This window comes from Panthera leo, chromosome B2 (genome assembly GCF_018350215.1).
Source record: "Panthera leo isolate Ple1 chromosome B2, P.leo_Ple1_pat1.1, whole genome shotgun sequence".
Classification (NCBI taxonomy): domain Eukaryota; kingdom Metazoa; phylum Chordata; class Mammalia; order Carnivora; family Felidae; genus Panthera; species Panthera leo.
Window position 1 is genome coordinate 42,278,239 of NC_056683.1, and position 16,652 is coordinate 42,294,890.

Sequence of the window (16,652 nt, forward strand, 5' to 3'; positions counted from 1 at the left end):
GTACTGTGCGTCTGTGCAGTCTTGTGTCCTCTGCCTGAGTGTAGACCCCTTGTGGGCTGGGGCTGTGCCCAAGCCCCTTTCCTTCACCCTCAGTGAAACTTGCACAGGGTCCAGCTTCTCACCCGCCACACGTAAGGCTTGAGGGCTGCTCAGTTGGAAAGGTAGAAACCAGGCGAAGGTGAGTTCCAACCAGATTTCCAAGCCTTGGCTTTCTGATTTGGTTAACTGTGCATTGAAAGTAGACAAGTAAGGGGCGCCTGGGTGGTTCAGCCGGCTAAGTGTCCGACTTCAGCTCAGGTCATGTTCTCACAGTTTGTGGGTTCGAGCCCCACATCGGGCTCTGTGCCGACAGCTCAGAGCCTGGAGCCTGCTTCAGAACCTGTGACTCTCTCTCTCTCTCTGTCCCTCTCCCGCTCATGCTCTGTCTCTTTCTCTCTTTCTGAAAAATAAATAAACATCCAAAAATTTAAACAAAAAAAAGAGAGTGGACGAGTAAATAAGTGATGCAAACCTCTGGAGAATAGAGGTTTGATTTAAGAAGTTTACACAATTTAAGAAAAGTTTGGTGAAAACCAAGCAACGCTACCTGGCAAAACTCAATCAATTACAAATAGCTTTCTCTCACTCCTGCCGTATGGCTACTGCCTGATTGGTTTGTCTCCATTTTGTTGGGGGAAGTAAAGGAGTAAAAGGTTAGAATCTGGCACATGGGGCAGAACTAGAGTTCAGATCGCACACACCTTTTCATACCCCTCTCTCTCTCTTTTTTTTTTTTTTTTTGAGAAAGAGGGATTATTAGTTTCCAAGAGTTGCCAGCAAAATACCACAAACTGGGTGGCTTCGACCACAGAAATTTATTGTCTCACAGTTCTGGAGACCAGAAGTCTGATCAAAGTTCTTTCCGAGGCTGTGAGGGCAAACCTGTTCCAGGCCTGTGTCCTAGATTCTGGGGCTTTGCTGGTCATCTTTGGTGTTTCTTGGCTTCCAGCGCTCTGCCTTCATGTTCACATGGCGTTGTCCCCGCGTGTGTCTTTGTCCAAATTCCCCCTTTCTATAAGGACATCAGTCTTACTAGATTAGGGACCCAACCTACTCCAAGGTCTAAGGTGACCTTGTCCTAACTTATCATATCTGCAGCAACACTGTTTCCAAAAGAAGGTCACATTCTGAGGTACTGGACGTTAGGACTTGACATACGGATTTTTTTGTTGTTGGGGGGCAGGGGACACAGTTCAACTCATAACAGAGAACATATTCTTCTTGTTTGAATTTATTGTTCTCCAAATCTGGGTGTGCCAATTTGATTCAGTCCGTGCCACACCTGTGAGTTTGGATGATAAACATCTGGAAGAAGCTAGTGATGGGCTTCTTCCTGTCCCCCTCCATACAGTGATCCATCCATCCATCCATCCATTGTTCACACACACACACACACACACACACACACACACACACTTTATACAGCTGAGACTTTGGAAATTTATAATTGGAGGTCTCTGCCATGCCAGGGGCACTACTTGGAGTCCTATTTGTACGTGTCGCATGAGCTACCTCAGAGGAGTAAGGCCTCGGTTCAGAACACAGCCCTCTACTTACCAGCTCTGTGATCTCAGTAACCTCTTCCTCTCTGAGCCTCGCTTGCAAACACAGGAGCAGAGCCCGGTGCCCGACAGGTCCTGGGAAAATGATGGTGGCCGTTAGCGTTATTACTTTTGAGAGGTGTGGAGAGACAGAGCGGAAGCATGGCCCCCCAGTTTCCGGGAGCTCAACCTGAGACACTCTCCCCAGTGGAATCCCAGGCTCTGTAGCAGACGCCATCTCATCTGGTTTGCCCTTACGCCAATCCTGGAGCTGTGGTTCTTAACTCTTTTGGGAACTGGATCCCCCCCCCAAGCACCTGATAAAAGCTGTGCACCCTTCCCCACACAGCACGTGTACAGGGACTGTCCGCCCAGGTTTGCGTGTGGCTTCAGATGGTCTGTGGCTCCTCTCCAGCCCGTCCATGCGGGCTGAGAACACTCCCTTAAGAAGTAGCCAACCTCAGAAATCGGTCCATTCATTCACAAACCCTCGTGTGGCTGCCACACTCTGGGTGCTGCAGGCCAGGCCGGGGAGTGAGGGAGCGTAGGCTAGGAGACCTTGCCCCAAGTGGCTCGCAGGTGTCGAGGACCATACTCAGAAGCAGAAATGACTCGGTCTTGTAGCAGAAGTGCAGCAGTACTTACGTGAGAGCTCAGAGGAGGGAAATTGTTTCCCCTAGCGGGGAGTACAGAGTCATCAAGTGGTCCAGGGAAGGGAAGGACGTCTGAGTTGGAAAACGGAAGACAAAAGCTTGGCTTCACATCGTATGTTGGCATTCCCAAGGTATGTGCTCACACAGGTGCACATCCGTCAGTCTGTTGGTGTTTGCTGTCACCTGAACGGAGCTAGTTTCACCTTCGTCCTGGGCTCTCTGGCCCTCCAGGAACTGCTCTCATCAAGCCTGGGTAGGATACAGCTCGGGTTTCTGTCCCGCACCATAAACACGAGTCTCAGATGCCCTAATGGGGCTTCCAACAGGGAAGTGCACATCCAGGGGTAATTGACCACTTCTCTCCATCAAGAGAGAGTTTCTTTCCACCCGTATCCCCTCTCTTCTTTGTCCACATCACACTAATGGCCAAGAGCTGAAACTTCTTGAGGTCAGAGAACATTCTGATATGCCCAGGTTCAGCTCTGCTTCCGTTGCTTTGAAAGCGTATCCATTTGGTTCTGGTTCATAACGCTTCACTGGGAATTTTTCTGCAAGACTTCAGTTCCTTTTGCGGTTCAGCGAAAAGATTGGTATTCGGGCTGGGTGCAGATTAGGGTTAGGCCAGGGTTGGGGCTCGTTCTGGTCGGGGTTTTACAGGGTGGTCGTTTGCAAGACCCTTATCTCAAGCCGTCCCAGATGGAGACGGCAGGGCCATGTGGCCTGGGACCCACTTCACAGAGAAGTTTCACTAACTTCTAGGAGGAGAACACAGCGTGCTCCCCCCACACACAGCAGCAGCGAGCGGTCTTTGAAGAGGAGCTCACTGCCAGAACGAGTCTGCTGTAGCAAGAAGCTAGGAAAGGGATTGCTGGTTCCAGCTTGAGCACAAACCTGCAATATGAGCCCAGGTAAATCAATTCTGCTCTCTGGCACTTGCGTTCCTTATGTGTAAAAACAAGGAAATTGGACGAGAAACTAGATGAGGGTTAAAGTACCTTTCAGAGCTAAACGGTTATGATGCTGCAAAAACACCTTTATTTTAAATTAACTGCGTCTCCAAGGAAAAGACGCAATGTGTCCCTTCCTCCGCGGCCTGCCCAGGTCTGCCTTCCGCAAAATTTATCCCTCCCGTGTTCCCATAACACTGCGCTCATTAGAGAGCTAACTTAATAGCTTCAGCAGCCTTCCCTGACACCACTTACGTGTTCCCGGGGGTCGTGGACGTCATCATGCGAGGCTCCCTCGGGAGCTGGGCTGCATAACAGCCCCGTGGGCACGCAGGTCACAGACCCTCCCGTCCTGCCTTGCCCCTTCTTGCCTTGTAGGGGACCTTGTGTGGGGAGCTTACTTTGCACGAAACCTTGCATTAGGGCAGGTTGGAGCGTAACACACACACACACACACACACACACACACACACACACGGGAACGAGCCTCTTGAGGGCGCTAGTGAGCCCTCCAGCCCCGCTGCAGTCCCTCAGGGTGTGGGGCTGAAGCGCACCTAGCATGGGGGTCCTCAGGTCTCCACCACCTAGCACCACAATTGTGCCATGTAAGCAAGTGTTTGCTGCACCCGGAACTCACCCTTTATTTTTTTTTTTTATTAAAATTTGTTTTTAATGTTTATTTATTTTTGAGAGAGAGAGAAGAGAGAGAGAGAGAGGGAGAGAGAGAGAGAGAGAGAAAGAGTATGCAAGCGGGCAAGGGGCAGAGAGAGAGGGAGACACAGAATCTGAAGCAGGCTCCAGGATCTGAGCTGTCAGCACAGAGCGTGATGTGGGGCTCGAACCCATGAACTGTGAGATCATGACCTGAGCCGAAATCAGCCCCTTAACCTACTGAGCCACCCAGGTGCCCCGAACTCAGACTTTAAATGGCAAGATACTCTCAGGGTGCCTGGGTAGCTTAGTTGGTTAAGCATCTGACTTCGGCTCAGGTCATGGTCTCACGGCTGGTGAGTTCGAGTCCTGCCACGGGCTCTGTGCTGACAGCTCAGAGCCTGGAGCCTGCTTCAAAATGTATGTGTGTGTGTGTGTGTGTGTGTGTGTGTGTGTGCCCCTCCCCTGCTCATGCTGTGTCTCTCAAAAATAAACATTAAAAAATGTTATTTTTTAATTATATTTTTTAATATAAACATCAAAAAATTAAAAAAATAGAAAGATATTCTCATTCATTTTTGATATTACAGGGGAACACATCCACTTTTGGTTTCTCGCTTCTTGGTCTTTTTAGCTGGGTATCATGAACCTTCATCCTGACAGGTATCAGTAGTCCTACTTTAGGTTTTCGCAGGTAAATTGAGAAAAACATAACCTCCATTTGAGGCCCAGTGAGTTTGCAAATAAAGTGCTTAGTTAATAGTAATTATTATTCTAGCTGCCAGTTGATTAGGTAATGATCTATGCGAGGCAGTTGATTTATGTAGAGCCGTTTGCCCTTCTAGGAAGTGGTCCCTAAACCGTCAGGCACTTTGAATTCTTGGATGTGAATTAAACAGTTTCTCTTCCTCTCCCTCATTTCCAGTTGCATGGCTTGCACCTGACTGGGGTGGCCTTCTCTCCTCCCTGCTCCCTGCCAAACCTTCCTTTTCTTTCTCTCTCCCCTCCTCTTTCCTTATTTCTCTCTCTTCAAGTTTACCGGGAGTATTTCATTATTAAAGGACTACACACTCATTAGAGGAAATTGGAAAAAAGAAAAAACCCAGAACATTAGAAAAAAAATGGGGGTGCCTGGGTGGCTCAGTCGGTTAAGCGTCTGACTCTTGATTTTGGCTCAGGTCATGATCTCGCCGTTCGTGAGTTTGAGCCCCTGCACTGAGCTTCATTGCTGCCAGCGTGGAGCCTGTTTGGGAGTCTCCCTCCCTTTCTCTCTCTGCTTCTCTCTCTCTCAAAATAAATAGTTTTTAAAAAAGGAAAAATGTCCCCTGGCATCAGAGAAATCCACATTTTGGTATATTTGTACTTTATCTCCTTTTTTTTTTTTTTTTCATAATTTTGAGCTCTGTTTGCTTGTTTTACATGTGGAGGTCATATTGTAGACATAATTTTGCGTCTTGCTTATTTTTAGTTACAACATGAGCATATCCCTATGTTAATTTTAAATTTATCCCAGGGCACCTGGGTGGCTCAGTCCGTTGAGCGTCCGACTTTGGTTCAGCTCATGATCTCGTGGTCTGTGAGTTTGAGCCCCGCGTCGGGCTCTGGGCTGACGGCTCAGAGCCTGGAGCCTGCTTCCGATTCTGTGTCTCCCTGTCTCTCTGCTCCTCCCCTGTTCACACTCTGTCTCTTTGTCTCTCTCTCTCTCTAAAAAATAAACATTAAAAAAATTTTTTTTAATTTACCACAAACATCATCTATATTGGCTGCTGCAATATGGCTGCACTTGAGGCACCAGATTGTTTAGGGAGGTCCCTGTAGGGTTGATACTCACTTCTTTCCAATTTGTTGTTCCTAATATACTGTGGCTGGGAAACCACCCACCAAGCCTGTTAGAAAGAGTTACTAGGTCTTGTGATCTTGTGGGAAGGGCTGAGGGGCTTTCCTCAGGAGCCTTTGAGTTTGAATTTTGTTAACATATTCTTTAGTCTCTCAAAAACGTCCTTTACTTACCTTTTCAGTGTTTTTTAATGTTTATTTATTTTTGAGAGAGAGGGAGAGAGAGCAAGCAGGAGAGGAGCAGAGATAGAGGGAGACACAGAATCCAAAGCAGGCTCCAGGTTCCGAGCTGTGAGCACGGAGCCTGGTGCGGGGCTCGAACTCATGAACTGTTGAGATCATGACCTGAGTCGAAGTCAGACGCTTAACCGACTGAGCCACCCAGGCAGGTGCCCCACCTTTTCAGTTCTTGATTGAGGCCTGAAAGGTCGAGATTATCAAATAATTGATCTTTTTATAAATGAATGAGTATTGCACTAGAAAAAAATGAGAAAATCTACTCTTCTCCCATTAGAGAAATGTCATACTAAAGAGGTCAAATAATGCAATTGTTAAGAGCTGTCTGTGTCCACATCCCAGCCCCCCACATCTTGGCTGGGTGACATCAGGCAGCCTCTCAGTGCTTCAGTCCCCCACATAATGGGATGGTGATAGTTTCCACCTCACAGAGTTGTTGGGAACAGTCAATTAACCCATGTAGGGTACTTAGGATAGAAGCTGGTGTTTGCTAAGCTCTAGCGAGTGTTTGCTATTATTGCGGTCTATGTATGTACAGAGCATTTTAAAATTCCTCTTAAACATTTTGACTACTCTTTTAGGCTTTTTTTCAACTGAAGTATAACATAAATTGTTATATTAGTTTCAGGTGTACAACATACTGATTTGACAATTCTATACATTACTCAATGTTCATCATGATGTAGTCAGCACACAATGTTATTACAATATTATTGACTATATTCTCTATGCTGTACTTTCCATCTCTGTGACTTATTTAGTTTATAACTTGGAAGTTTGTATATCTTAATCCCCTTCACCTATTTCATCCATCCTCCGACCTCCTCTCTGGCAAGCACCAGTTTGTTGTCTGCAGTTAAGAGTCTGGTTTTTGTTTGTTTGTTTGTTTGTTTGTTTGTGATGAATGGATAAAGAAGATGTGGTACGCATATGCAATGGAATAGTAAGCAGCCATGAAAAAGAAGGTGATCTTGCCATTTGTGGCAACATGGATGTACCCAGAGGGTATTATACTAAATGAAATAAGTTAGACAAAGACAAATACCATATGATTTCACTTATATAGGGAGGATTTTTGTTTTTTAAAGAGGCTCAGGAGTGGAAGGAGGAGGCAGATCAGAGGGCAAGACCTGGAGAGAGAAAGAGCAAGGAGGAGGAGACCCGGGGTTCAGGGAAACGAGGCTGACACCTGGGTGCCTCTGCCCCTAAGGCTGGTGAGTAGGCTCTGGTCTCAAGGCCTCCTGGGCATTGCCTAAACTAGGCCAGGAAGTGAGAGTTAGGGCCCAGCAGGGGAGGGGGACAGGAGCTGAAAATTAGAACCTGAAGGAGGAAGGGACTGGGGTCTACCCTCCCCACTGTCACCACCTAGGTGGGAGACGAGTGCAGAGTCTGGGGTCAGGAGCAGGGGGAGAGTCTAACTGTAGAATTTTCAGTTTTCCTTACAGGGGGGTGCAGAACAGTTGCATTCTGGTAACGGAAGTGAAATTAAAAATACGAGCAGGAAATAAAATTAATTTAAAAATATCTGAAAACATGTATTTTGTGGCTCATCCAACTGGCTGAGCTGGGCTGGCTTGTTTTTCCTCAGACTGACTGATTAATAGGACAGAAGTGAGGAGGTGTGAATTTATCTTGGACCCAGGTGGGGGGCCAGGGGGCTTGGCATCAACCCACTCTGACTAAATCTGCATTTTCAAGTCCAGGAGAGATGCCCACATACTGGGGGGTGGAGGAGCTGGACGAGAAGCATTTCAGACTGAGCTCCTTCTCAGCAAGCTTCTAGAAGCTGTTTGCTTTCTTCCGTCTTTTGAAAATACAGCCACGCAGGCCCAGAGGCAACCCTCTGGTGACTATGGGACTCGGGGGCCTGTCCCTGGCTGGGCTGAGGACCCAGAGCTGGTCCAGGAAAGGAGAGAGCAGTGCAGACATCCAGCCTCAAATGCTCTCTGGGACGAGGAGGGAGGACCAGTCGGCACTCAGGGACATAAAATAAAATCCTGCTGGGCTGTTTTCCTCCCTGAGCATGGAGAATCATTTAACAGCATGAAAGGTGGTCGAGAAGCAATAAATAATCTTCAAATGAGGAAAAGGCCACCGTCTGGGAGGTAGAGAGAAGGAGAGAAGCTGATTTTGCTGTAGCCCAAGACACATATAATTAAAAACAAAGACATCTTTAAGATAGATCTAAGTCAGCCTCCCTGGCCAGCTCCTTCAGCCTGCAAATTCCCCATGTCCCCCCGCCACCCCCCCCCCCCCCCACCATCTCCTTTTCCCAGAAAAGCCTGGGAACACCCTCAGAAGAAAAACTCATCCTAACGAGAGAAGACATGTTCTTAAAGAAATTTTGACTTCTAGTTTACGGCTCGGTAAGCATTTCAGTAGAAAGATGCCCCACACTCAGGCACCAAGTCAAGGGCACATAGTTCCAACGCTAGCCTGCGCCTCGGTGTGATTAGTTTTACAACATTTGCAATTAAACGTAGATTTTCTGCCGCCTGAACCTGACCGGACTAGGGGCTCTGGGGCTTCTGGATCTCTCAGCGCACACGCGGAGGCACAGGGAGCTGTGTGAGGGTCCCTGCAGCGTGCCCTCCCCCCGCCCCCCCCCCAAGCGCGCACAAATGGAAACTGCCCGGAAACACACCTGAACGTGGAAAAGCCGCCTTTCCCCAGGCCTTCTTCATCAGAAACAGATCTGCTCTACTTCTGTTATTTGATATTGATAGTTGAAATTTTCCTCAACCAGAAGTGTAGGGTTAAGGATCTCTTTTTTTGAAATACTCCAGAAATCTAGAAGATAATATGATCGCATAAGCTCGTGTATTTTGGCCTCAGGAGAAATTGGTTGTTGTGTGTGTGTCTGCGTGTGTGCATGTGTCTCTGTGTATGTGTGTGTCTGTCCTGGGGGGGGTGGGGGTCCAGGGAAGAAGAGTGCAAGAAGGAGAAACGTGGCGGGTGTGGCAGAAGTCCTGGGTGCCACAAAAACCATGACGGGAGAGGAATGTGAAAATCTGGCATGCCCTAACAAGCAAACCCCTGTGAGCTGACCACCCAGTGGACTTCCTGAAAGTTCCACATTGCCCTTTCTCTTGAGATGGCCAGTGCTGCCCAGCATTGATTGGGAGCAACTTGCAGGAACAGAAAAAGATTGATTTTTTTAGTCCTGCAACTACCAGCCCCTGCCCAAGCCTGCATGGTGTGGCCTCCAGCAAAGCGAGCGGTTTTGTGCTTTCTCAGGTCAGTTCAAGAGGCAGTAAAGCAGGTCAGAGCCCACATCTCCAAAGTAGCCGAGCAGAGTAGGGAACAAGCCAGGCCTTGAGTGGCAAAAAGACCTAGATTTGAATCCCAGTGGCCACTTTATAACCAGTGCGATCCCGGGAACGTTCCTTGACCTCTCTCAACCTCAGTTTTCTCATCTATAAACTGGGGCCAGAGATGCCCATGATGTGCCATTCTCGTGAGGCGCTGAGAAGGTCACGTGCACGCAGTGGCTGGTCTGAGGTGGGTGCTTAAGGGGTTAGAGGCCCTGTGCTGCCCTCTCCCACAGAGCCCTCCAGTCTGCCGCTGTCATAGACCTGGCAGAAGGACGGCTTTATTCCCTTTTGGGAAGCCGCCCCACCCTCCTCCACCCTGGCTGCCTCCCTGGCCATCCCCTCAGCACTTGGAGCTGGAGCCTGTCACTCGGGTCCAGGAAAGACCTGGAGAAGGTTTTCAGAAAGGAGAAGAGGGAAGAGTTATAGCTCCACCCAGGCGGGGCACTGAGGCAGGAAGAGGTGGACCTGACGCGGGAGGCCAATTCCTGCCTGCTCCCAGTCTCCCAAATAGCTGGCCCAGATGTCTTCACTTTCTTCTGGAAAGCTTCCTCTGGTTTAGTCTGACACTATCTTTGACCGCCCTTAGCAGCCCCCCATGGGAATAGTTCTGGTGCTGTCTGTCCCTTACCAGCTGGCATTTTTAGATGCGGTCATTATATGTTGCTGGGGTCTCTTTACATCTTGCCTGATTTCTCCTGGAGCCCCTGGGTTATCCACACCCACATATGGTTGTGCCAGCCCTGTGAGAAAGAATCCAGGAGTAAGAGTCACCACCCAGTAACGAGGGTGGAAAATCACATACGGGTGTTCAGGTGAGGTCTGTGGGGTGGGCGTCATTGATTCAGAAGTTGAAAATGGGACTTTCGGACGTTGAAACTTAGTCGATTGTCAATTTTTACGAACCCACCTTTTTTTTTTTTTTTTTTCTCCACAGGAAAATACTTGAATGTAAAACCTCCCCACCCTTTACCCAGACTTCTCTGAAGTTGGGCTTTTGACATTGATTTTCCCAGCTCAGTATCAAGTATAGCATCACTGAAGATCACCGAACTGCTGTTTAGACATTTTAAAGATGCAATTTGAGTTCCAGTCGGGGGAAAGGGGTGGATAAAAGAGATTATATGATAATGATATGGCTGTGGAAGCCTGTCAAATAAAGTGCATTTTCTCTGGTGGGCAGGCTATTTCTGGAGCTGTGCACGAGTTGCTACACGGAGGGATGTGTTTATCCTAATGGGAAGCAGGACTGAGCGAGGCCACAGCTCCCTGCACAGTTTTTAGAGTTTTGAGATACCACAGAGACATTTGTGGTGTCCAGAAGACGCATTTAGTCTGTGCTGGCCCTTTCAATTTGTGCTGACTTGGCTCTGACAGGGATCAGAGGAAGGCAAGAAGTCTAAAGGCTAAAGTGAAGGAATGTGTGTCTGTCCAGACATGCCCATTTAATAAGAAGAGATATAAGAAAAGAAAAGTCAATGCAAACTGGTTTAAACAATAAGGAGTTTACTATACAAGCTAATAAGTAGCCCAGGGTCAGGGGCTTCAGGTAGGGTATGATCAAGGCGTTAACTCTGTTTTCCCATAAGCCCACCTGCTCTTCCTTCTTCTAATTCTTTTCCTTAGTCTGACTTCCTCACGGCTAAAAGATGGCCACCAGCAGCAGCTTTCACACTTGCCTCTTTGGTCATGTCCAGGGAGAAAGGGAGATCTTTCCTCTGAACTGGTCAATTTAAGCCACCCCCCGGATTAATAGCAGTCACTAGTCTGACATCCTGGGCTGATTGGCCTAACCCAGAGCTCTGAGCCCAACACAAGCCAGGAGATTTGAGTTACCTTCACTGGTGGGATCAGGTTCCCCGAGACACCGATATTACAGAGGCAGGGGTGGGGCGGATGGGGAGGAGCAGACTTTGCAAGGAAGGCAAGGGGAGAATGAGTTAGAAAGGAAAGCAGTTCAGCAACCAACAGTGTTCCCAGCCAGGAATGTAGAAGCCCTGTTTTAACAGAGCTCTACGGGCTGAGAGACTGGAAGTCTGGTCTTTCTGCCTCACATAGCCTTCCAGAATCAAGAAAGATATTGGGAAAGTAAGAATGTGAAATAGATATAGACAGTATATCTATGTGTAAAATATATGTATATGTATTACTATTGGAGCCACCAACTTCACAGATGAACAATTTTATGCCTCAGTGTTCTCCCCTGTAAAATGGACACAGTATTACTTCCTTAACATCCTTTGCCATGGATACAGAAGCTTCAGATATTAATTCCAGTGCTCCTAGAGACCTCCTTCGCGGCCCAGATTGGGGCCTGATTTCCCCCAGAGTGGAATGGTAACCACCCAGCCCCCCTTGGTACTCTCTCCCCGTCGCCCGGGGCCCACCCAACCTTGGCTGGTCTTGGCAACATTCCCTCTGGAAAGTATAAAAAACAAACTTCTCCAGAGTTGTCAATCAGTGCCCACTTAACGCACTGGGGGCTGGGCCTCCTGGATAGAAAGCGTGGTGGGATTGGATCACAAGTGGGAGCCCTCCACCCTCCAACAGCCTGGGCATGGCTGATCAGGGCCAGTCCCTCCAAGCCTGGCCATGAGCCTGAGGGCGTGGACCGGGACAGGGAGGGAGCCTGCTGGCTGCGACCCAGGACACGCTGCCCTGGGGACAGGGAATGAAGAGGGGTATTCCAGGGTGGGAGCGAGGAGCAGGGTCTGCAGTGGGGCCTCAGGTGGTCTTCCGCGCCTTGCAGTAGGACACTGGAGTGGTTGTCACAGGTGGTTTAAGTCTCCGCCAGAGCTGAAGTCACGGTCGAGAAGGCTGTGGCTTCCGGTCCTGGGGCCGCCCCTGCTAAATGGGATTTGATCGTTTCTGTGGGCGCAGCCTTGATTTTCATGGCACAGAAGCCCGCATTTCTGTCTCCCAGATGCCAGCAGGCTGGGAGCTGCTCTGTCTGCACAGACACGCAGGCGTGCACACACACATATACGGATTCACGTGCGCGTGTAGACGTGCACGCATGCTTAGGTCCCTCTGTCTCAGGTGTCGTCGGCTCTGTCCCTCCGGCCACCCCACATGGAGAGAGGTTGTATTCCACCTTTGGGCATGGACGGCAAGCACTGGAAAGACTGCTTCCTCTTCCTTCCTTCCTTCCTGAGAGGCACTGCCTGTGGGAGCTGCTCAGAGGGAGAGCCGCAGAACCGCAGGAGCCTGACTTTGAGGGGAGAAGCCGGACTCCTGTAAGCTTTCTGCATTTCCCACAGTGCCTGGCGTGAACAGCGTCACGGGGGCTTGTGATCCAGGACGATCTGAAGCTTTCCAGAGGGAAGCCTAGGGTCCCAGAAAGGAGCTGCCTCCGGCCACCCTGCGGGTCTCCAGCAGAGCCTGGTCCAGGGCCTGGGTTCGGGGGAGGTGTGGGGCAGTTGAAGCCCGAGGGCAGGACTGCATTTCCAGAGACATGTGTGAGCTCCTCTGGGAGTGTGTAACTGGAGAAAAGTCCGGAGAAGCCATGGAGACCTCTGAGGCCCACCTCTGCTCACCACAAGATGGCAACAGAGCTTTGTGCCAGCCCCAGCGATGGGGAGGTGTCCAGCACTCTCTGGGGACTGGACCTCGCATCCCTACCCCTGAGGGCCCGAGTTTTCCTTCAGCATCTTCAGGTTAGGCTGGGAGTTCATTTAACGTGGACCTGGGTATATCTGTCCTTCCTGTTTTATTGCCTTGAACTCCATTTGCCTGTGGATACAGGCAAAAATGCATCATTGAGGGCCATATGGGGTGTTGAATATACAGTTTTAATTTTGGGAGAAGAGTTTCAAGTGGCTCTCCCACCTGGAAGCAATAATGTTTGAACCGTGCACCCTCTTGCCAGCAGCCCCCCAGGCTCCCTTTTTCCTCTGTGCTCTTTAGCACTCCTTCCCACTGGGCCATGTCTGGCTGCAGTGGGCCCACCGGGGTGGGCAGTTGTGGGAGGCAATAACTACCTAGGAGGTCAGAGGAAGAGAAGATTTCTTTTAACTTCTGTATAGGCTGGAGGCAACAAAGCACCAGAGATGGAGAATATAGACATTCAGGAGGGAGATAATCAATAATACTGACTCATCCAACAGTTACATGAAATTACCAGGAGCCAAAAAGTGCTCTGGGCTCTGGGAATGCAGGAACGAATATCATGTGATCCCTGTGGTCCAGGCTTCTGGTGGAGTGGGAGCAAACAAGTGTGGAAGCCAGAGGTTTGATACATTGCTATAGAAGTTCCACAGATAAGTGTAGGGGCGGAGGAAGCAGACAAGGCAGGGCCAAGTCTATGGGAGGGAGTGGGACAGATGTGTGGAGAGAGGCACTGTTGTTCTTTTTAAAAAAATAGACCTGGGGCGCCTGGGTGGCTCAGTAGGTTAATCGTCCGACTTCGGCTCGGGTCATGATCTCGCGGTTCATGGGTTCGAGCCCTGTGTCAGGCTCTGTGCTGACAGCTCAGGGCCTGGAGCCTGCTTCAGAGTCTGTGTCTCCTTCTTTCTCTGCCCCTCCCCCACTCATGCTCTCTCTCTCTCTCTCTTTCTCTCTCTCTCTCTCTGTCTCTTAAAAGTGAATAAATGTTAAAAAAATTAAAGAGGGGGCACCTGGGTGGCTGGGTTGGTTAAGCGTCTGACTTCGGCTTAGGTCATGATCTCAAGGTTTGTGGGTTCGAGCCCCGCATCTGTGCTGACAACTCGGAGACTGGAGCCTGTTTCGGATTCTGTGTCTCCCTCTCTTTCTGCCCTTCACCTGTCATGCTGTGTGTGTCTGTCTGTCTCTCTCTCTCTCAAAAATGAATAAACATTAAAAAATAATAAAAAATAGACTTTATTTTCTAGAGCAGTTTTCAGTTCACAGCAAAACCGAGGGGAAGATGCAGATATTTTCCGTATATCACCTGCCTTTACACACGCACAGCCTCTTCTATTGCCAACTTCCTGCATCAGAGGGCACCCTGGTTACAATGGATGATGCTCCAGTGACACATCGGTATTACCCACCCAAAGTCCACAGTTTACATGAACTCATTCTTGGTGTTGTATATTCTATGGGTTTTGACAAATGTATCATGACACGTATCCACCATCATACTGTACTATATGCAATAGTTTCACTGCCTTAAAAAATCCTCTGTGCTCCCTCTGTTCATCCCTCTCCTCCCTCCAACCCCTGACAACCACTGATCCTTTTACTGTCTTCATAGTTTTACCTTTTCCAGAGTAAGCCTGCAGTTGGGATCATACAGTCTGCAGCCTTTTTCAGATTGGTTTCTTTAGTAACCAGTTTCTTTAGTAACTTAGTAACATGCATTTAAGTTTCCTCCACACCTTTTCATGGCTTGATGGCTCATTTTTAAGTGCTGAATGATATTCCACGGCCTGGATAGATCACTATTTATTGGCTCACTCACCTGCTGAAGGACGTCTTGGTTGCTCCCAAGTGTTGACAACTGTGAATAAAGCTGCTGTAAATACCTGCTTGCAGGTTTTTGTGTGGACATAAGTTTTTAAACCCTTTGGGTAGAGAAAGGTTTTATTGGGGGTTGCACCTGAAACGGGACGCTGGGTGTTGGCCAGGGGGAATGCGGGGGATGAGAAAGCCCTCCCAGCTAAGAAGACAGTGTCAGCCAAGGCACAGGTGGAGAGGAAGCTAGGCTCCTGGGGGAGTGCACCCAGCAGAGTCCAGGGTGGTGGGCAGGGTGCGGGATCACAGTGAGTTCTGTGATTAGAAGCACGGGTCAGGTGCAGGCCATGGAAAGCCTAGTTTAGCCAGCCTGAAGGATTTGGACTTTATCTCTACCTGATAAGGAGCCAGCAGAGGGTTTAGAGGGACCAACAGTCCCTGTTTGCCTGGGGTCTTTCTTGCAACAGTGAAATCCTGCATCCCAGAATCTGCCCCCAGCCTGGGCGGACTGGGAGAGCTGGTCGCCCTACTTTTAAGCACCAGAAGGATATGGTTAGATTTGCTTTTAAACATACCTTTTTGTTGTAGGAGTATTTTGAGATTCAGAGAAAAGTTGCCAAGTTCAGGGTATCCCTCACCCGGTTTCTCCTACTGCCAACATCTTACATACATATGGTAGCTAATATGTGTCGATAGTACTAGGTTAACATTGATATATTACTATTCACCAGATTTCAGACGCTCTTTGGATTTCTGCAGCTTTTCTACCAAAGTCCTTTTTCTGTTCCGGGGGGAGGGGTGGCCATGGCCCCGGAAGGCTAAGGGGGTAGACTTGGTGGGACTCAGGATCGTCACTTGCTGATGAATCCGTCTGAAAGAGTGAAGTGGAATGTTACCACGTATTGCTTGCTCCTACATCTTATCCGGTCATCTCTGCGGCAGATTATCCCTGAACACCTGCCAGGCGCTGGTCACTGATGTTCTCCGGACACACGGACGGCAAAACGCCCCGCTCCAGTTCCAGCCTGGTTTTCCCCATTTCCCAGTGCCCCCCGACCTCTGCTGTCTGTGAGTAGGCTAAACACGAACAACTTCTCAAAAGAAGTCCAACTGAAAGAATTTTCACAGCCTGTCCTTAATGCTGCCAAGAATATATATTACCAATTTCCAGTGGAAGCTCAAATGTCCCTTTGCAATAACCTGGCCTCTGAACGCTAAGTTTGAGGGGTTACCGCAAGTTGGGACTACACCTCAGGGACCCAGTGCCATGCTGCCCGGTGAGAGGTGTTGGGGGGCGGGTGCCGGGGAGGGAGGCATGAGACGGTGATGGGGCTTGAGACCCAGAGGGTCTGGGTACATACTCCCTTGGGTCGCAGCCCAGGGTTAAGAAAAAAAAAAAAAAAAACAGAATCCAGAGAAATCCTGGTTGGCATGTTTCTAGCCCAGATGGAAGAGAAATAGGACAAACTTCTAGAGGTGCCAAAACCAACACATGAGAAGCGCCAGCTGCCAGCAAATTCGAGGTATGCTGGCGTGCGCAGCCGAAGAGAAATGCATTCACCCTGTTGGAAAGGGGGAGACGAGAAGACGGACAGCCGTTGAGAGAGAGCGGGTGCTCCTTGCCAACCGCGAAACGCCAGCTCGGGAAGCACGGCCGCTTCCAAATGACTGAGCGGGACTGGAGCAAGCCAGGGGAAGGGGCGCAGACAGCCAGGCGACAGGCATCTGGAGATGCAGGGCTGGCGGCTCAGCGGCCTGGCTCCCCCCCTCCGAGCAGCGCCCTCGGCCACTCAGCTTGCTCTCTGCACCCGCGGGGAGGCGATCCGTGCCCACACTCCTTCTCGTCTCGGTCCCTCTCTCGTGCTGCTCCCCCCTCCATCTCTGCTGTTCACACTCTTCCCATCTTTGGGGGGCATTGGTCACCCGGGGGCACATCTCTGCATATCCTCCTGACACTCGGGATAACTCTTGCATCCCAAATCCCGCGTCCCGAAGGGAGAAGCCAGGACCCTCGCATCTCTA

General features: G+C 49.5%; 1 long non-coding RNA gene across 1 annotated transcript; it reads right to left on the reverse strand.

Annotated features, from left to right (window-relative positions):
• Positions 1 to 835: 835 nt before the first annotated feature.
• Positions 836 to 15,660, reverse strand: LOC122219026. Its single transcript, XR_006202224.1, has 3 exons — positions 15,359 to 15,660; positions 1,597 to 1,676; positions 836 to 1,051 (listed from the first exon to the last, which is right to left on the reverse strand). It is a non-coding gene; the product is annotated as an uncharacterized LOC122219026 (long non-coding RNA).
• Positions 15,661 to 16,652: the final 992 nt, after the last annotated feature.